Raw genomic sequence first — 21,706 nt, forward strand, 5'->3', positions numbered from 1 at the left:
GCTCCAGCCTTCTGCCCCAAGTGGACCCTATGCCCTCCAATTTGCCTTGCTCCTTAGACTCTGGTCCCTTCTGGACTCTAATATCCCTCTTCCCCATGGCACCTCTCCCAGAATCCCTGTTGTCCCCTTCTCCTGGGCCCCCCCCATCTTAAACTAAATTTTTCTGCACCTCTGCAGACATATGTCTACTTATCCCACCCTAACCTCTTTTAGGGACACACTCTTCTCTCTATGGTTTCGTGATATTTTACTTTTTTTTTTTTCATCCTTATGACTGTTCACCCTGCATTGGATTTATCAAATGAAGTTTTTGATTCCAGTCTCAAAGGCATTCATCTGAATCTTCAAGTATTTTATTCGTCCCACAAAACCACGTCTTTTCACTCAAAAGCATCCACACGTGGATAATGGCTCCCTCATCTCTCTCATTCATCTCCTCTCCCCCCATTCTGAGTCCTCACCCTTTTCCTCAAGACCTGCTTCTTCTACCTATTCCTCCTACATTCTCTTTGCCCTAAATCATGACTACACCCCATATCTTCTTCTTCTCCTTCCTTCCCTGGCCTTAAAATTCCCCATCCCCACACTGCCAGAAGTGTATCCATCGATGCCACCCTCACTGTGCTCTGGTTTCCAAGCTCCACCTGGCCCACAGGTCTCTCTAGGATTCATCTCAATGCTCAGAGACCAATCTGAGTGGACAAAACCCAATAGAACCCAGAGGGTAGTCTCTATTTCCATTTCCCAGTATCCTTTTTGTGGGTGCTCCTTTGGAGAGGCAGAATGAGTTTGCAAAAACAACAAAGAAAGCAAAGAGGTGCCATTTAAAATTCCAATGGCATATTTTACAGAAATAGAAAAAGCTATCTTTAAGTTCATATCATATGTCAAGGGACCCTGAGGAGCCAAAAAATGTTGAAAAAAAGCAGAGTTGGAGGCTTGCACTTCCTGATTTCAAAACATGTTACATTGCTATGGTAAAAATAGTGTAGTGTTGGCATAAAGACACTCATATAGACTACTGGAATGGAATAGTGAGCCCAGAAATGCACCCTCCTGTGTATGGTCAAATGGTCTTCAAGAAGAGTGACAAGACCAGTCAGTGGGTAAAGAGCAGTCTCTGCAACAAAAGGTGTTGGAATAATTTGATGTCCACATGCAAAGCAATGAATGTAGACCCTTATTTTATAGCGTATACAAAAACTAAGGCAAAATGGAGTAAAGATTGAAATGTAAGACCCAGAACTATAACATTCACCAAAGAAAACACAGAGAGAAAGCTCATGACATTGGATTTTGCATGGATGTGTTAAGTATGACACCGAAATCTCAGGGGACAAAAGCAAAATAGACAAATGGGACTACATCAAGCTTAAAAACTTTTGGCCATCAAAAGAAACAAACAACTTATCAAAAAGGGAAGGTAAAGAATGGGAAAAAGTATTTTCAAATCATAAATCTGCTAAGAGACTAATATCTAGAATACATAGAGAAATTGTACATTCAACAACAACAAAAAACACACTACTCAATTAAAAAATGGTCAAAACATATGGATAGATATTTCTCCAAAGAAGATATTTGAATGGCCAACAAGCTTATGGAATAATGCTCATCAGTAATCACTAGAGAAATTAAAATCAAAACAACAACAGGATAGATATCATCTCATACCCCTTAGACTGGCCACTATCAAAAAGAAAAAACAAAACAAAACAGAAAACAACTTGTTGGCAAGGATATGAAGAAATGGGAACCCTTGAGCTCTGTTGGTGGAAAGGTAATGTGGTGCAGAAATAGACTTACAATATGATCCAGCAAACTCCCTCTAGGTTCATATGCAAAAGAATTGAAAGTAGGATTTGGAAGAGAAATTTGCACATCCATTTTCATTGCAGCATTTTGCACAGTAGCCAAGAAAGGGAAGCAACTCAAATGTCCATCAACAGAGGAATGGTAAACAAAATGTGGTATATCCACGCAATGCAACATTATTCAGCCTTAAAAAGAAGGACAGCCTGGACTTTATGCTGAGGGGAATAAGCCAGTCACAAAAAGATAAGTACTGTACATTTCCACTTATATGGGGTATCTGTAGCAGTGAGATTTATAGAAACAGAAAGAAGAATGGTGGTCGTTAGTGGCTGGGGGTAGGAGGAAATGGGGAGTTGTTTGATGGTTATAGATTTTCAAGTTTACTGAAGAAAAAGTGATAGAGATCTCTTGTACCACAAGAATCTATATACAGTACTGAGCTGTACACTTGTTAACAGTTCATGACAGTAAACTTAGTGCTTTGTGGGGCCGGCCCAGTGGTGCAGCGGTTAAGTTCACACATTCCGCTTCGATGGCCTGGGGTTTGCTGGTTCGGATCCCGGGGGTGGACATGGCAGCACCGCTTGGCAAGCCATGCTGTGGTGGGCATCCCACATATAAAGTAGAGAGAGATGGGCATGGATGTTAGCTCAGGGCCAGCCTTCCTCAGCAAAAAGAGGAAGATTGTCAGCAGTTAGCTCAGGGCTAATCTCCATCAAAAAAAACTGGGGCCAGCCCTGTGGCCCAGTTGTTAAGTGCACACACTCTGCTTTGGCGGCCCAGGGTTTCTCGGGTTTGAATCCTGGGTGCGGACATGGCACCGCTCATCAAGCCATGCTGAGGCGGCATCCCACATGCCACCACTAGAAGGACCACAACTGAAAATACACAACTATGTACCAAGGGACTTTGGCAGAAAAAGGAAAAATAAAATCTAAATAATAAAAAACTTAATGCTTTGTGTTTTTTACTATAATTAAATATTTTTTTAAGGAAGAAATTTGCGGTTAAGCAGCTTGGGGCCTTTGAGAACCTCCGGCCTCAAGAAGTGATACTTTAGATGTGATAAGTACAAAGTGTGGGTGGTTTGTGGGTTTATTTCCTGTTTACAATCAACCTGTTTCAGCCTCAGGAGGTTGCTCTTGGGGGTCTGTGAGCCTCTCAAGAGCCCATGATGGGGGAGGAGGCCCCAAGCTGAAATTACTATGGGAGTCAAGGGGCCAAGGTGGGAAGGGAAAGTTCTGGTAGGGGTGGAGAGAGGGTTGGAGGACAGAGGAGTGTATGAGGGCCCGATCAAAGGATTCAAGAGAGCCAAAGAGTCTAAGGTGTATAACAAAGGACAGTTGAGGACAGGGGATGAGAAGGAGGGAGACATGTGAGGTGAGCTGGGTTGGGGATTTGCCAGGTCAGTCCCCCAGTGTGGCCATTGAACTTGCCATTGTGTTTAAGAAAGATTTGCCTTTTTTAAAGGCATTACACTGAATCCGTGTCCTAATGGTGAAGCACCTAGTCAGTGTTAGAAGAGGAGCGAGGAGGAGGGTTACCCAGGACATTAACAGATGGTTAAGGCAAAGAGAACATTGTTCCAAAGGCACAAAAGTGTCTCCCTTGATCACCTCCCCACAAGGAACAAGCCCCAGGGGGGCATTGAGTGAACCTGCTCAGGGCCTGTGAGAGCTGCAAAGTCTCAGGGAGGGGTCCAGAGCAACGGCTTCTCAGAAATCCACCATCCTTTGTCCCAAGAGAGCCAGATGGTGCACTTGGGACTGTCTTCGTTCTCTATTCAAGGGTACCATTGGGATTCACATTAAGAGAGAAGATTTCTTTCCTTTTTCTTTTTTTTATTATTGTAAAATACATGCAACATAAAATTTACCATCTTAACTATTTTTAAATACACAGTTTCATGGTATTAACTACATTCACATTGTTGGGCAAGCATCACCACAATCCATCCCCATAACTCATTTCACCTTGCAAAACTGAAACGAAACTATTAAACAATAATTCTCTATGCTCCCCTCCCCCAGCCCCTACCAATATACTTTCTGTCTCTTTTGACTAACTACCTCATCCAAGTGCGGTCCTACAGTATTTGTCTTTTTGTGACTGTATTAATCCACTTAACCTAATGTCCTCAATGTTAATGCATGTTGTAGCATGTTGCAGAAGTGTTTACCTTTTCAAGGCTGAATAATATTCGATTCACTGGATCTACCACCTTTGGCTTATCCATTCATCCATTGATGGACACTTGGGTTGCTTTTACATTTTAGCTATTGTGAATAATGCTGCTATGAACATGGGTGTACGAGCATCTCTTTGAGATCTTGCTTTAAAATCTTTTCAGTATATATACCCAGAAGAGAAATGGATGCATCATATCATATTTTTACATTTAAGTTTTCGAGAAATGATCATATTGTTTTTCACTGCAACTGTACCATTTGGCATTCACACTGACAATAGATAAGGGTTTCAATTTCTCCACATTCCTGCCAATAATTGCTATTTTCTGGTTTTTTTGATAGTAGCCATCCTAATGGGCAGGAGGGGCTATCTCACTGTGGTTTTGTCTTGCATTTCCTGTCCCTCCCCCTCCCTGGCTGGAGTCCAGATCCTCTCCTGGTAGCTGCCCCCAAGTTCACAGTCAAGCACTCAGCTTCAGCTTTCCCATCTGTGGCATCTGAATTAACCCAACCCCTCTTCGCTCTGAACTTCTGATACTCACTGGATTCTGTCTCCCTCTTGGCCTCTCCCCTGTCCTTTGTTCCATGTGTGTGTCTGCATATCTGGTGCCCACTCTTCCCCTGTGGTGTCTGAAACTCCCTCTGTCCACCTCCATTGTGGACATAGACCCCCACCCCCTACAGGCCACTCCTTGCCTAACAGCTTGTCCTGCACCTCCCCCTGCCATCACCTGGGCACACCCCCAAGGGGCTGCCTTCCCAGGTACTCAATGGAATCCATTCACACCCCAGGCCTTGAGCCCTGCTCTGAGTGACACTGACAGGTAATCAGAGGGCCCACTTTCTCTGGGTTGGTTCTTAGCTTCCTCCCCATCTTTGAACTACGCCTGACACTCTTTGTGCTCAGAGTCTTTATTTTTATTTTATATGAAGAGACTGCTCAGACTCTATTGCTTAAAAATGAAAACACTGTTGTGTACCTGCTGTAGACAGAAGCATTGAAAGAGCAGACTCTGCAGAAACATGTAGGAATGTGTACTTTCTGATGTCGTTATTGGCATTTGTATCAGTTTCCATGAATGCACTTGGTTCCCTGGGCCAACATCAAGGCGTCTTCAGGTCTCTGCTCTCCCTGGAGGCTCTGAGGGAGAAGCATTCTCTTGACTTCTAGCTGCAGGAGACTGCCCTCATTTCTTGCATCATGGCAGCGTCACATGCCTTTCCTCCCCCTGCTTCTATCCTGACATCTCTTCTTACTCAGGCTTTCTGCCCATCTTTTAGAAGTACCCTGGGATTCCATTTAGGATGATCCAGAATATTCTCACCATCTCAGATCCTTAAATTCATCATATTTGCAAAGTCCCTTTTGCCATAGCAAGTGACAATCACAGGTTCCAGGAATGAGACTCTGGATACCTTTGGCAGCCATTATTCAGCCTACAAAGTATGAAAAGAACTTCAAAATGTTCAGAATTTATATTAAAAAGCTTTTTCAGAAACCATCCTTTTCAAAACCTGTTTGCTTGATTGTGGTAAAGTGTTGTCTCCTTATTTGTACCTCTTTACGCTACCCCAGTACTCACTGTGGGAAAGTCCCTGCTGCCTCTCACCCCCAAACATTTGCACTGTTGGTGTCACACCTGCTAGCCTGGTTGGAGGTGGTGCCTGTGGATGGCCCATGGTGCTGGGCGCCTTGCCACAAACTCATTGGATAACAGCACTTCTGCTGTGTGAGATGAGCAGATATCATATCCTTTACTTCTTTCATGTCTGACGCCCCAGGGATGAAGTCATAACTGGGACTGAAGTAGAAAGACACACTCAGTGTATTTTCCAAAAAATTTGGTTATGTCATGTGTAAAGGACAAGGCTGTAGCAGTTCTAGTGGAAATTGTGGTTGCATTTCTCATGGATGAGATAAGGACTTCTCTAACAGACTAATGATATGGCAAAAGAAATAGTCCATGCTGTTCTTAAACCAGATCTCTAATTTCTAATCAACAGGCTGCCTGTATTTGTAGTGGGCAAGATGGCTCCGGTTCTCATAACCGGTTGGTTGTGAAATGTTAAAAAATATTGTCATTTTTTTTAAAGCTCACGTGTTGAAAACCAACAGCAATGATTGTCGTTTGATTACTGCTTCCAAACTGAGCAAGTTATCCACAGCCCAAGATCATCCTGAAATGTTTAAAAGACAAAATCACATCTGGAAATAGTGTTTAGGGTTACACAACATTGTGAATGTATTTAATGCCAATGAATTCTGTGCTGAAAAATGGTTAAAATGGCCATTTTTACTTATATGTATTTTACTACAATAAAAAATAAAGGTAGAGAAAAAAAGGTATGACCCCTCCTTACTGCAATGGGCTTGAAACTTATAACCTAACAGTGAAATGTTCAAGATAAGTTGGCAATTGGAGTGTGATATGTGTTAACGGAAGTGCTTGAATGTTTGAGAGTTGGGAAGCCACTGTAACCACAACAGATGGGATGAGGAGGATGACATGAGAGTGTAGGCAGGGCCCAGTTTTCATAGGACCGTGCTACTCAAAGGGTGATCTGCAGGGAGCCCAGGAGCGTGGGCCAGAAAGTAGATGAAGCACATTGCTAAGTGCCCTGTTAATTCCACCTGACATTGTCTTCATTGCAAGAATTGCTTGACCAAACAACTGAGTTGACTGACCATCCAGTGGAAATTTCCTATCTTGTTGCAGGCCAGCACTGTGAGTAGCACTAACCTGGGCCTGTGGGCTGTGGTGAGGACATGGGATTTGGGTGTGATTGATATGCGAGTGACAGGAGGGCTTTGAGGAGAAAAAGGATGACCTGACTTAGGTTTTAAAATAATTTATCTCTGAGGATTCAGAGTTCCTACTGTGAGGAGACAGTTACAAGGTAAGAGGGACAAGCAGGCAGCTGGAAGACCAATTAGGAGACTATTACACTAATGCTATGTAAGAGTGGTGGGGTTTGGACCTGAGTGTTTGGATTCTGTTTATATTCTCTAGATGGACTCCAGGGTTTGCATGTGGATTAGAGATTAGAGTGAGAGGGGCCGGCTCCGTGGCTGAGTGGTTAAGTTTGTGCGCTCCGCTGCAGCGGCCCAGGGTTCGGATCCTGGGCGCGGACATGGTACTGTTCGTCAGGCCATGTTGAAGCGGTGTCCCACGTGCCACAACTAGAAGGACCTGCAACTAGGATATACAACTATGTCCGGGGGGGTTGGGGAGATAAAGCAGAAAAAAAAAAAAAGATTGGCAACAGTTGTTAGCTCAGGTGCCAATCTTTTTAAAAAAAAGAGATTAGAGTGAGAGCAACAGAAGCATCAAGGATAATGCCAAGGTTTCCAACCCGAGCCACTGGAAGGATGAAGTTGAACTTGACTGAGAAGAGGACAACTCTGTTAGGCTCATTTTGGGAGGTGGGGGATTAAAGGTCTTGGCTGCAGATCTGTTATGTTGGAGGTGCCCCATGACCTTCACAATAGACGCCCCAGGTTGACTTAATTTGCTCATTCCAAAGCCTTGAAAAACAAATGAAATCCTAAGAAGCTGAGGACAGCAGTCCCAAGAATTTCTGACAGCAGATTCCTGTTTGGAAGAGGGAAGTTGCTCTTGTGAGCTGCAGGTGGAGCCTGTCCCAGCACTCAGGGCCATGGAGCCAGTGTGTCCCTAGCTTATCTCTACCAAGAGCCTGCAGAGGTTCTCTGGCACCAGTACGGGTTCTTGATTTCCCAGTTTTTTCATCCAGGAAGTAGGGAGAGCTTCCTTAGTGAGGGGATCGTCCAGTCCTGCCCTTGAAGATCTGGAAGCTGCAACTAGAGCCTGATTCCAAACAAATAAGTGAAAAATAAAATTAAGTTAATTAAAGAATATCTCTTAAAAATGAAAGGCCGGCCATATATGGACTGTTGATGACAATGGGTCAAGAACCAAGGATTATGACTTTTCAATTCTACGCTTTCAATATCTAAAAATCCAAAAATGTCAGTCCCCATCATACGTCATATGGGCAAAGACATAAGATGTTTGGACTTCTAGGTAGAATCTTAATCAGGTGTGTAAGGATTGCCCGGATGTGGCAGATTGTTTTGATGTGAATGACCTACAACCCCAAGGAGATTTAAACTTATCATGCAGTGCATTGATTCCAGAACACTGAAATTATTATTCTGTTTGTGACATTCATGCTGTGAGCAAACCAGTCCTGGCTCCCTCCAGTTAGACATTCTATTTCTTGTATTTGTGACAACACTGGTCTTGGCCATGATAAGCCCACTGTCTCTGTGTGTTCTGTTCAGAGTTGTCACAGGAAGGCCCTGGCTTCTCCTGTCTGGGCCACTCTGAGGAGATCTGCCCCACACAGCAGCAGCTCCTCAGGACAGAACCATACAGAGATTGTCTTTCTCTATCTGGCTTATCTCACTTAACATAATTGACATTTCCTTTTTAATTGAGCCCTTTTATAGGTACCAATAAAAATTATGATGAGACTTCTCACAATTATTTTTCCAATTTAGAAGTTTTTCTAATTTAAATAATCCATCATCTGGCCACAATGACAAACAGGATCTTAACAGTGACTCATACTAATAAGCTTAACCATGGATGCAGAAGGCATCCCCAAAAGAGATCCAGAAAGTTAACTCCCAAAAATAGTCTGAGAAAGTAAAGGCCTTCATTGCAAAGCGAGCAATGAATGTTGAGATCACAAAAGCCCCTTGTGAAAGCAGTCAGGGCCCCTTATAATGAAACCCCCTTAGAGCTGATTCAGCTGGACAAAGAGAGTCTGTCCCAGAACCTCAGTCTATTTGACTGGCTCCCAAGATGCATGCTGGTACATACACCCTCCCATGGTGGAGACCAGAAAGGTCACAAAGCCAAGCTCTCAAGACACAGAAAAAGGCAAAAGGAAAAACCTCATCTAATATGTATATCAACAGCTTTAGCTAAGCCTGGGATCTCCTGGAGACAGATACCTACGTGGGAGGTGCCATGGGGTTGAGGATGATGTGTTCTTTAGAGAGTACCTCATCATTTCACGGGCATTTTCTTGAAGTTGGTGGCGGGACCTGTGTCAGCTACCCCATTCCGTGACCAACTCATCCTTTCACAGGAGACTTCTTGAGGTGTGAGCGCCCTAATGGCTCTTATCTGCTCGACCTGCATCCACCAAATTTGTGGCCTCTTTGGCTTCCAAGATGCCGATAGCAACAGCTTTCATCTCATGTGCATATTCCCAGACAACAGACTCATAGAGATGCCTGCATCTTACAATAAATCACAAAAAAAGAGACAAGGAACAATACTATCTCTGGGAGGAAAAGAACTTACAACCAATGAGCACTCAACCAAATCCCACAATCACTAAGTCCAAGAAACTAGCTTCACCAAATTTTTCTCCTGATAATCTAAATATAGAAAGGAAAAAAAAGTCACCACTCTGTCTTCCATTGGACCCCACAGTTAGAGATCTGGGAGACTCACATGGTAAGAATTCTTACCCGCTTCCAGCTCTGTCAGGGATCCAGGATCTCTCAGTTGCAGCAGTCTAGGAGCAAGCAGCATCCAGCCAATGAAGTTTTATCCTGTCCCTTAATGGTTGGCAAACTGGAGTGGAGGAAGACATTTCCTCTACCCACTCTAGGTCCTTCTGGTCAGGCTGTGAATTAAATTGACATGAGACAGAACAACAGGAGAAAATCAAACAGAGCTTTATAACATATATACATAGGAGAGACTCAGGAAAACTGAGCAACTTGGCAAAATGGCAGAGGCTGTCATCTTAAATGCCATCTTCAGCCAAAGACAAAGGAGGCTGTTGAGGATGGGGGGGAGTCAATTATGGGAAATTACCAGAAAAGCACAGTAAACAAGAGTAAGGTTATTATGCAGATTTACGTCCTTGCCTTCTGCAATGATAAGAATGTCTAGAGATGAAGTCATACCCCCTTCTTCATGGTACAGAGAGGGAGATACATTTACAGATGGAGATTTCCCTTACAGATCTAAATGTCTCTTACAAAAGTTTAAATTCGACTTTTCAGGGCTTCTCCAATGTCTGCAGTTTTTAAAAGTAGCCAACCCAAAATAATTCTCCTGCCAAAGAGATGCAATTTTGGGTGGCCAATTTTGATCCCCCACGCTCTCTATCTTCTTTTATCTTTTTAAAACTTTATGGTCTCAATTGTTTAAAATTATGATCTTTTTTAATAATTAAAATCAGATGTTATTATTTTTCCAGCTTTATTGTGATACAACTACCTGCTTTTCTGACTCTCACACACCAAGCCACACAATTTCCCCTGCCCTCAATTGTCCAGGGGTCGAGTCCCAGGAAACTAGAGACTCCCTGTAACTCCAAGCCTCCAGGATGATGCAATTAGACAATATTAAACTGTTTGCTCTGCCCCGCAATGACACCTCTCTTGGAAAGCAAAATACAGCCTCTGACTAGTTCCTCCCCTCCCAATGATCTTCCACAACTTTCCCTAAACCTGGTCTTTCAGCTGGGTCCCTGTATGGTGTGCGGTGTCCCTCCTATCTAGAGGAGCTGTGAGTATGTTTAAACATTTTTTTAATAACATTGGCCTTATTATGTTTTCCAAGGATTTGATAATTTCATTTATAAAAAGCATATTTATGTGATTTGTAAAGTATATCATTGAGACCTTTCTCCTGGATAAGATGATGTTATTTTCACATGAGAAATTAACCTATCTCAAGAACGATGTTCATAACAGGTCATTAATGATGTTCATAAAACAGGTGTGCATATCTACAACTGAAAATATTCTTATGTTTATAATGAAAAAAATTGCCACTGTTATTGAAAACCCATTTGTGGTTAACTCTGCACAAAATATCACATATTAATTTAAGAAGAATAAGCTTCAAGAACCAATTCGTACAATTATAGTTTAAGAGCTAATGTTACACACGAGTTAAGAAAAGAATCTGAAAAGTATATGGAAAATTTGTACAATGCATAAATGTACCATATTTTGCCTCCTAAATGATTCACAATTGAAATTATCAATGGAATTATCATCACAAACTGAAAATATCTGTTATTGGAAATATTTCCTCAAGTTGCTTTTTTATCTGCCAGTTTTGTGTTTTATTTAATCAGCAATCTGCCTTTACCATTTTATCAAATCTGCTTGCTTAAGAGGACGGATTTGACACTGAGTAAAAGAAAGCATTATTAAATAGAATGTGGTCTATGGCCCTTTCTGTGGTGAGGTCTGTTTGAGGTCAAGCCCAGGGTCTCTGCTCTGGACCCTCAAGGGGATGGGTCAACAGGACGGAACCCTGGATGGGGGTGGGAAGGAGACCACTCTGGGGACTGGGTCAGCCTGCCCAGGGCCTTGAGCCTGGATCTGGTTCGGAGAATGGGGGAGGAGAGGCTCTAAGGGTAAAACTGTGGAGTTCAGAGTCCTGAGGGTCTTGGAGAACCTCCTGTCTCAGGAGGAGACTCTCCAGAGAGCCTGAGTCTCATGGTGGGTGGTCTTAGGGGAGCAGTATCTGACCTGAGGGGAGGTGTAGAGATGGGCCCAGAGTAGAAAAGGAAGCCTAGAGGATAAAGTGGGAGAATGAAAGCACACATAGGAAAGCTTCCAGAGGCTTGCTGATGTCATCTTTTTGGTCACTGGGACCACACTCTCCTGGTGCCTCCCTGTGCTCCTGGTCAAGCCCTCAGCTCCAAACTCTGCCTCCCTGGTAGCCACAGGCCCCCAAGCCCTCCTCGCTTGCACTGGACTCCCAGGTCCCTCTAGATTCTGTCTCCATCGGGCCTGTCCCTCATCCCTTATTCTGTGTGGGTCTGCTTATCTCATGCCCCCTCCTAACCCATAGTACCTATGCCTCCCTCCTCTATCTCCCTTGGGGACACACCCCTCACCCCCTACAGGCCACCCTTCACCCACTACTTCCCACTGCCTTCCCCTGTCTGCACCCACAGTGTGCTACCCTCCCAGATACTCACTGGAATTCATTCATTCCCAAGGCATGGAGCCCTTCTCTGTGTGGCACTGACAGGTAATCAGAGGACCCACTTCCCCTGGGTTGGTTCTGAGCACTCCCATTCTTGAGGTACACCTGGCACTCTCTGTGCCTCAGTCTTTATTTTTGTTTTATCTGAAGTGGGTTGCTCAGACTCTCTTGCTTAAAAATGAAAATACTGTTGTGTGCCTGTTGTAGATAGAAGCTTTGAAAGAGCAGTTTTTGCCTCTGTGTGGAAACATGTAGGCATGTGCACTTTCTGATGTCCTTATTGCCATTTGTAGTAGCTTCCCATGAATGCACTGGGTTCGCTGGGTCAACATCAAGGTGTCTATGGGTTGCTACTATCCCTGGAGGCTCCGGAGGAGGATATTCCTTGACTTCCAGGTTCCAGAGACTGTCCTCATTCCTTGCATCATGGCAGCATCAAAGGTTTCTCCTCCTCCTGCTTCCATTCTGACATCTCGTCTCACTCTGGCCGTCTGCCTGTCTCTTAGAAGGACCCTGGGGTTCCATATAGGATGATCCAGAATATTCTCTTCAATTCAGATCCTTAACTTCATCACACCTGCAAAGTCCCTTGTGCCATATAAAGGGACAATCTCAGATTCCAGAGATGAGACGCTGGATATATTTGGTGGCCATTAATCTACCTACCAAGTATAAAAAGAAGTTCAAAATGTTCAGAATGTATATTAAAAAGCTTTCCCAAAAACCATGCTTTTCTTTTTTTTTTTAAAAGATCTTATTTATTTATTTTCCTTTTTCTCCCCAAAGACCCCCGGTACACAGTTGTATATTCTTCATTGTGGGTCCTTCTAGTTGTGGCATGTGGGACGCTGCCTCAGCATGGTTTGATGAGCAGTGCCATGTCCATGCCCAGGATTCGAACCAATGAAACACTGGACCGCCTGCAACAGAGCATGTGAACTTAACCACTCGGTCACGGGGCCAGCCCCAAAACCATGCTTTTCAAAACCTGTTTATTTGATAATAATAAAATGCTGTTCCTTGCTCGTACCATGTTATACTGCCCCAGCACTCACTGTGAGAGCATCTCTGCTGCCTCTCACTTCCAGGACATTTGCACTGTTGGAGTCCCACCTGTTATTCCGGTTGGAGGTTGCTGACTGGGTGGCTCAGAGTGCTGGGTGCTGTGGCACAGGCTCTTTGGACAGGAGCATCTCTTTTGCATGTGATGAACAGAGGTCATATCCTTTACTTATTTCATGGCTGACGTTCCAGGGATGAAGTCATAACCAGGACTGAAGCAGAAGGACACACTCATTGCGTTTTCATAGCATGCAATTATTTCATATGCAAAAGACAAGGCCATGGCAGTTCCAGTGGATATTATAGCTGTGTTTCTCATGGGTGAGATAAGGGCATCTCTAACAGACTAATGATATGGCCAATGATATAATAAATGCTATTCTTAAACTAAGTGTCTAATTTCTTTTTTTTTTTTAAAGATTTTATTTTTTTTTTCCTTTTTCTCCCCAAAGCCCCCGGTACATAGTTGTGTATTCTTCGTTGTGGGTTCTTCTAGTTGTGGCATGTGGGACGCTGCCTCAGCGTGGTCTGACGAGCAGTGCCATGTCCGCGCCCAGGATTCGAACCAACGAAACACTGGGCCGCCTGCTGCAGAGCGCGCGAACTTAACCACTCGGCCACGGGGCCAGCCCCTCTAAGTGTCTAATTTCTAATTGAGAAGTTGCCTGCACTTGTAGTGAGCAAGATGGCTCCAGTTATATAACCAGCAGGTTGTGACATGTTTAAAAACATAATCATTTTTTAAAAAGATAAACCAACAGCAACGATTATGGTTTTTTTACTGCTTACAAACTGAGCATATTGTCTACACACCAAGATCGTCCTGGCATGTTTAAAAGATCAAATCACATCTGGAAAGAGAGAAAGTTTACCATTCTACAACATTGTAAATGCACTTGAAGCCAGTGAATTGTACACTGAAAAATGGTTAACATTATTTATGTGTACTTTTACCACAGTAAAAAATAAAGTTAAGGGGGAAAAAAAGGAATGTCCCCTCCTTAACGCAATAGATTTGATACTTCCAACCTAATAGAGACTAAAAGATTCAAGAGAAGTTGGCAGTTGGAGCGTGATGTGTGTTAATGGAAGTTCAAGAAGACAAAGTCTAACACAATCTGTAGATTCAGGTGTAGCTGGGAAGACTGTGAAGGAAATAACAGGAATGACCGTGGATTCAGGGAATCATCACTTCTAGGTTCAAGGGAGGAGCTTGTGGCCAGGACTGGACCCAGAGGCACTTGTGAAGCTGGCCATGAACTAGTTTCTGACTTGAGTGGTTACCCAGGTGTTAGCTGTTGTGTTTTGCTAATTTCTGCCCATATGATATAAACTTCTCATGCTTTCTAAACAAAATATCTTATAAAGAAATGCCCATGATTTTGTTTCATAATCATCTTGTCTTTAAACATATAATTGCCTTATATTTAATATAAACACTTTTGTAAAAATACAATGACCCATTTTAGATAAATAATATTATATTGCCTTTTATAACTAATGAAGTCATCTATTAAAATGATTATATGACACTTTTCAAAGACAGAAGAATCATATCTCTTTAAAAATACAATACCCAGTTTTTTAAAAAAGTAATGAGCTTATCCTTATAGAAAATGAATGATCATATTCCCTTATTAATAGTAAAGATATTGCCCTTTGGAAAGTATAATATGCTTTTAAAACTGTGATGATCTTTTCCTTTCAAAATATCCAGACCATGTCCTGTAGACATTCAACGATCTTGCCTGTAATAAATGTGTCATTTTCTGAGGAAGTACACAAATCTTTCAGCAATGATAATGAGAGAAACAAGGCCACATATGTCAACTTGGATGAATCTTAGAGACACACTGTTCCGCAAGAAGAAGCCAGAAACCAATCCATACGTCCAGTATATGTAGTACGTATGTGTGTGTGCAGATAAGACAGGGAATAGTCTTGCTGTTTCACATGAATGTGGCTAAGTGAAAACACCATTCTGAGTCTCCGTTTTCTCTCTGTAAATGCGGGATGAGAACAGTATGACTCAGCATCATCACAGAAATGAAATGATGAAAGACGTGAAAAGCCAGGAGGGTGGACGCTCCAAAGGGACCCCCAGTGTTCTTCCTAAAGAGGACTTCACTCAAGATTCTGGCTCCTCTGTCTCTCCTGTGCACAAATTTATAATCTCTCATCACGACAGGGCTTTACAAAGTTTTCAGGTAACTCATCATTTCAGACGTGGTTCAGCTTTAAGTTTGGATTATTTGTTGCATAGTAACAGATATCAGGGCTTAGGTCAACCCTTCCATGATTCCTACATGTTGACAGGGCTGGAATCATCCACATTTTACAGACAGTGAAATTGAAGTGACTGCACTCAATTCCCAGAGTGCAATTATTCACAGGTGAGTTAATCCATTTTCTGAACACTGAGCACACATTCTGCACAGAATTACAGTGGTTGTAGGAGTCACAAAAATGACCCTGAAGACAGTCACTGGCCTCAGGGAGCTAATGTCCTAGTGAAGAGGGAGAGGCCATCAAGATAAAGAAATAAGGAATACTTCAGATGGTGATAAGTCCTCTAAAAGAAAATAAGGTGGATGAAGCAGAGAGGGAGTGGCTGTGTTGGAGGGTCTTTCTATTTTATATGAGATGGCCAGGAAATCCCCCATGATAAGGTGACATTTGAGTAGGACCTTAAGGAAGGGAGGGAGGGGACATACACTCACTGCAGGAAAATTGCTCCAGGGAGAGGGAACAGCCAGTGCAAGGACCTCCAGGAAGAAGCTTACTTGGAACATTTGAGGGTCAGGAAGCCACTGTAACCACAATAGATGGGATGCGGAGGATGACATGAGAGTGTAGGGAGGGACCAGGTTGTATAGGACCGTGCTACCCAAAGGATGATCTGCAAGAAACCAAGGATCTTGGGCCAGAAAGTAGACCAAGCACATCATTAAGTACTCCTGTTTTTTTCAGCTGATATTTTCTTCACTGCAAATCTTTCTCCACCAAAACGCTGAGCTGATTGACCTTCCAGTAGAAACTCCTTGTCTTCTGAAGACCAGCACTTTGAGTAGCACTAACCTGGGCCTGTGAGCTGTGGTGAGAATGTTGCATTTTGATGTGATAGAGATGTGAGTGACAGGAGGGTTTTGAGCAGAGAAAGGATGACCTGAGTCTGGCTTTAAAAGAATTCATCTTTGAGGATTCAGAGATCTGACTGTGAGGAGTCAGATATTAGGGAAGAGGGGACAAGGAAGCAGCGGGAAAACCCATTAGGAGACTATTACAATAACTCCTTGTAAGAGTGCTGGTGGTTTGGACCTCTGTGTCTGGATTCTATTTATATTCTGTAGATGGATTGCAGAGTTTGCATGTGGATTAGAGATTAGTGGGAGAGCAAAAGACGCATCAAGGACAACATCAAGATTTCCAACCTGAGCCCCTGGAAGAATGGAGTTGACCTTGACTGAGAAGAGGAAGACTCTGGGAGGATCAGGTTGGGATGTGGGGGAATAAAGGTCTTGATTGTGAACATGTTACATTGGCGGTTCCCAGTGATGTCCAGAATAGATACCCCAGATTGACTTAACTCATTCTCTTCCAACCCCTTTGAAAAGCACATGAAAGCCTGAGAAGCTAGAGACAGTATTTCCTGGAATCTTTGACAGCTGATTGATGCTGTGGAAGAGGGAAGTGGTCTTTGTGAGATGCAGTTGGAGCCTCTCCTGGCACTCAGGGCCACTAAGCCAATGGGTCCCACGTTTGTGCCTACAGAGATGCTGCAGAGGTGCTGCGGCCTGACACTAACATGGCAACAGTGACTTGATTCCCCAGTGTTTTCATCCAGGAAGGAGCAACAGATCCCTTGGTGAGCCAAACCTCCAGTTCTGCCTTTGGAGATCTTCTGGAAGCTGTAACTAAAGTCTGATTCCAGATATAAAGGTAAAAAATAAAAATAAGTTAAATGAGTAATACCTCTCTAAAAAAGGAAAGCAGGCCAAGTATGGACTGGTCATGATACTGGATCATGAACCAACTAATTTTTCAATTCTATGTTCCCGATGTGAAAGAGACAAACTGAGAGAACAAGTCAGTTCTCATCATATGTCATATGGACAAAGACCTAAGACATTTGGTCACCTTGGATGATTCTCAATCAACTGTGTAAGGCTTGCCCAGAGAGGCACATTGTTTTGATGTGAATGACCTACAATCCCAAGGAGATTTTCACTTGTCACACTTCCCACTGCAGCTGGAACAATGAAATTATTGTTCTGTTCCTGATATTCACACTGTGACCAAAACCAGTGCTGGCTCCCTCCTGTTGGATGTTCTCTTTCTGTTCAGTTTTGTGACAACACTGGACTTGGCCATGGTAAACCCAGAGTCTTGAGATGTTCTGTTCAGAGTGATCACAGGAAGGTCCTGGCTTCTCCTGTCTGGGCCACACTGAGGAGATCTGCCCCAAACAGCAGCAGTTTCTCTGCTTGGAACCAAAGTCATCTCTGAATAACATGCTGTGAGGCTACTTACTGATATTCACTTTCAGATGTTATCTAAGTTCATCCCTCCTGGAAGATGAGGACCCAGCTCCTTTCTTCCTTATCACCATAACACATGTCCTTCCTATCCCCATCTCTCAAGTGTTTTCCTAAGACCAATATTCAGTGTGGACTTTATTATGTTTCTTTAATGCTCTTCATATTTGAGCCAACAAGCCATGATTTCTTCTTTCCTTCCCCCTCTTGGATTGTGGAGTCCAAAATTTGGATCTCTGAAGTACATCAGACCTGGAGAACCTTCCGTCTGTGAACTACAGAGGTGGGGGATGGCAGGGGAGGGGGCAGTTAGAGACTTATAATGACACAGAGTAGAAAAAGGCAAACTTCTCCACATCTCTCTTCACACCCTCCAGGTTACCCTGTGTTGGTGCTGCCCCCTGGGGGCCAAATTTTAAAGTGCACTTCCCTTAGGGTCCACCTTTTCTTTTCAAAAGGGAGCCCACCCACCCATGGTCACTCCCAGGGGCAGAACTAGCTACGTAAACTGGAGGAGTCAGTGTCAAGTGAAAATAGGGACCCTTTGTTCAAAACCATTAAGAATTTCAAGATGGCCGGGCTGGCCCTGTGGCTGAGTGATTAAGTTCACAATCTCTGCTTCGGCGGCCCAGGGTTTTGCCAGTTCGGATCCTGGGTGCAGACATGGCATCTCTCATGAAGCCATGTTGAGGCGGTGTCCCACATGCAACAACTGGAAGGACGCACAACTAGAATATACAACTATGCACTGGGGGGCTTTGGGGAGAAGAAGAAGAAAAAAAAGGAAGATTGGGAACAGGTGTTAGCTCAGGTGCCAATCTTAAAAAAAAAAGAAAGAACTTCAATATGGGGAAATCAGAGTGTTAAACCTACCACAGGCCCTTCTAAGTGATTGCACAGATTGTGAGCCCCCAAAGCTCACCCTGCCTAGCAGAGAAAATGGATGTATTCATCCTCCAAGTCAATTATAAGCCAAACTCAAGTCATAAAAAAACCTATAAACCTACAGCTCATATCATACCTAAAGGTGAGAAATAGAAGCTTTCCCACTAAAGATGAACAAGAAATAGCAAGTATTCTGAATGCCTTAGTATGACATGTGGGCTCCATAGAGTGGAAGAGGATCCTAGCTGATATTGATGATAGAACACAATGACATCAGTGTTGACAATGACATCAGTGACAGGATCAGCTCTAGTAATCAATAATTTAATCAAACTATGAGAGTTCCATGGACTGTAGGGTCATCCAAATCTGGGACCCTTCAGGGATCTGCTACATCTATGAAGGTCTTAGGGCTTCATTAGTCTGGGGCATACTGGACATACTCTGAAGAGTAGAGAAAATGTTACTGTTTGTGTACCTCCAACCAATCCATGTTAGAAGAAAGAAAGGTGCTTTGTGGAGCTTTTGGCAGGGCCTAATAAGAGAGGTCCATGCAGACTCGTGGGTTCTGAGCAAAGCTACGCATTCTACAGCAATAGAAAAAGAGCTCCTGACCTGCTCCTAGTCCTCAGGAGAGACAGACTGTTTGAACATGGGATGGAATGTGACCAGGGAAGCAGTACTCCTCATCGTGACCTGGGTTCTATCAAATCCACCAACATAAGATCCTGTAGGGAGAGCTGAGGCATCACAAACAGAAGAGGTACATAACTGGAGTTGATGAGGACAGGTGCCCAGTCTATCATAGGACCTACCACTCCTCACTGACACCTGTCACACATGGGAAGTTCACTCTAACTAGTCAAGAAAGAAGGAAAAGTCTCCACACACTCCAACTTCATTCTGGCCCCAATGCCCATCCCCATATTTACCCTGCCATGTCTCTCCCCAGGCTCATATTCAGCCTTACTCACTCACACAGAAATCCCCTGGGAACCTGGCTAACTTGCTGACTCAGCTGAAGTAGGTCTCTGGGTACACATGTTAGAGCTGGCATTTCTACAGCACTCCCAGGCTTTAAGAACAACCTGCAGCTGTCACAACTGGTTAGCACTGGAGACTGGAAAACTCTGGCCCTCAATTTGATCCTCACTGCCACCCCTGTCTTGCATTCTCCACCTTTGCCAAGGCTCCATCCCAGATCCCTTTTCCAGTCTGGCTACCCCATGCTCAAACTTTCTTCCTGACTTGATTCCCAAAATGCCCTCAGCTCAAATCTTCTGTGTTCATGGTGTCCTCCATCCTCCAATTACTCATTCCTCTCTAATTTCCTAGCCCCTACTTGATGCTCATCTCTCTCTCCCCTTTGTCTCCTGTAATATGTCACCTTCAGCCTGTACATTACATGCTCCCTCTTGTCCCCAATGTCAGGGAACTAATCTAAGTTTTCAAGAATCCAATCATTTCCCCCAACTCTATGTCTCGCCCCTCACACCCACCCAAGCCTGTAAGGATGACCCCCCCCCCCAACTTCACTGCACCACTTCCAGTTGCTCTTCCCTCAACAGGGTTGTCAATCTCTCACTCAGAATTCTCAGCCCCATCTGGAGCGCCCCCAAAAGAGCCCATTGCAATGCCCCACTAGATCCCAAGTCATGCATAACACCCCAAAACCCACCTGGGGTTTACTATTTCTCATTCAGACTCTGTACAGATCCCATCTCTCCACACCACCTTGGTTTTCCCACACTCACGACTGGATCTCTAAGGACTCAACCAAATACCCCAGAGCCCAAAACGAGCAGAAAAGGAGACATAACCAGAGGATAGATTCAATTTACCATTTTCCAAGTTCTGTTTTTGGATCCTTCTTAGAATAGGCAAGTGGAGTTTGTGAAAATAAGAAAGAAAGCAAAGAATGAGGACACAGAAATCTGGCCTGAGCCTGAGGCTGAGGAGGGCCCCCAATAGAATGGTCGTGTGTGGACACATGGGTGGCTGACATGGCAGGGACCTGCTTGTCCACTGGAGTTGTTGAGTTTTATGACGAAATATCTTTAAAAATTTGCATGATACTGTTCCTTGAAGGTAAGGTGAAAATGTGTGTGGAATGAGGACACTGTTGAGGTCAGGGTTACTTCAGAGGGGCACCTTCCATGTCTCTGTCAAGTCACTGAACTTTAGCTTACAGTGCTTCTCAGATGCTAAGGACAAAGGCCAGGTAGGAGGCAACCTGGGATCCCAGAAGCATCTGGGCAGTCAGATCATCTCCTGCTGTGGACACCAAGAAAGCAAGGAGGGAGGAAATTGGAAATGTTCATTTGGAGGATAAGAGCCAGAAAAGGAAAGAAATCCAAGGATTTGAAAATATGGTGAGCACTGACATTGTGAGCAAGATGACAGGATCAGCTAATTACAGGTAGGTAACGTCAAAGTAAAAGTTAAACTGAACAAAGTTAAAGAGGCAGAAAGACTTAGTCAAGACCAGTGGAATAGGTAAAGAGAAACTCAACTAAACCCCTAAAACAAAAGGCTGGAGAGATTTTAAGATTGGGTATAGGGAATTGTAGACCACTTGTGTTTCCTAATCAGACTTAGTAGAAAAGTAAAACTTCTCCTAAAATCCTGAGCAGGAGGTAGTTTTACACCCTAGTTGTAAAGGGACCCATTGAAGTTAGGCTCCTGCCCTCCCTCAGAGTCTGGGAGGCAGGGCCAGGATCATCCAGGAGGATTGCATTTCAAAGGGATGGGCCAAGGTCCTTGAGAAAGAAACTCCCTGGATCCTAAAATGCAAGAAAATTTTAAGGGGACTTATATACATTTCAAAAGGGAAGAGAAAGAATCTGCAATGACAGATTGCAATTAGAATTCTTAAGAAAATGCTCTGAGAAAATGGAGGTCAGGGGCCTACAGTCAAGAAGAACTGTCTAAAGTTGAGTGAGTCTGAGGGAACATTAGGCCTCTAGGTCATGACAAAACTGCTCTCTGCATAGAGGGAGGGAAACACAATCACATTTCTATCAGCCAAGACCCAATCTGCATCTCCATCAGCTCCCCGAAATTTATAAAGAGGTGCAATATAGCTGAGAGGCAATGAACAGGGCCAGAATCTGATCATCAGAAACCTGTGCTTGCTGGACTTTTCCATAGAAACACATTTCTCTAACAATCACTTCCCTTTTGGATAAAAATCATCTCCAAGGGAGAGTGTTCTTGATCCCAA

The sequence above is a fragment of the Equus quagga genome, chromosome 13 (genome assembly GCF_021613505.1).
Source record: "Equus quagga isolate Etosha38 chromosome 13, UCLA_HA_Equagga_1.0, whole genome shotgun sequence".
Classification (NCBI taxonomy): Eukaryota; Metazoa; Chordata; class Mammalia; order Perissodactyla; family Equidae; genus Equus; species Equus quagga.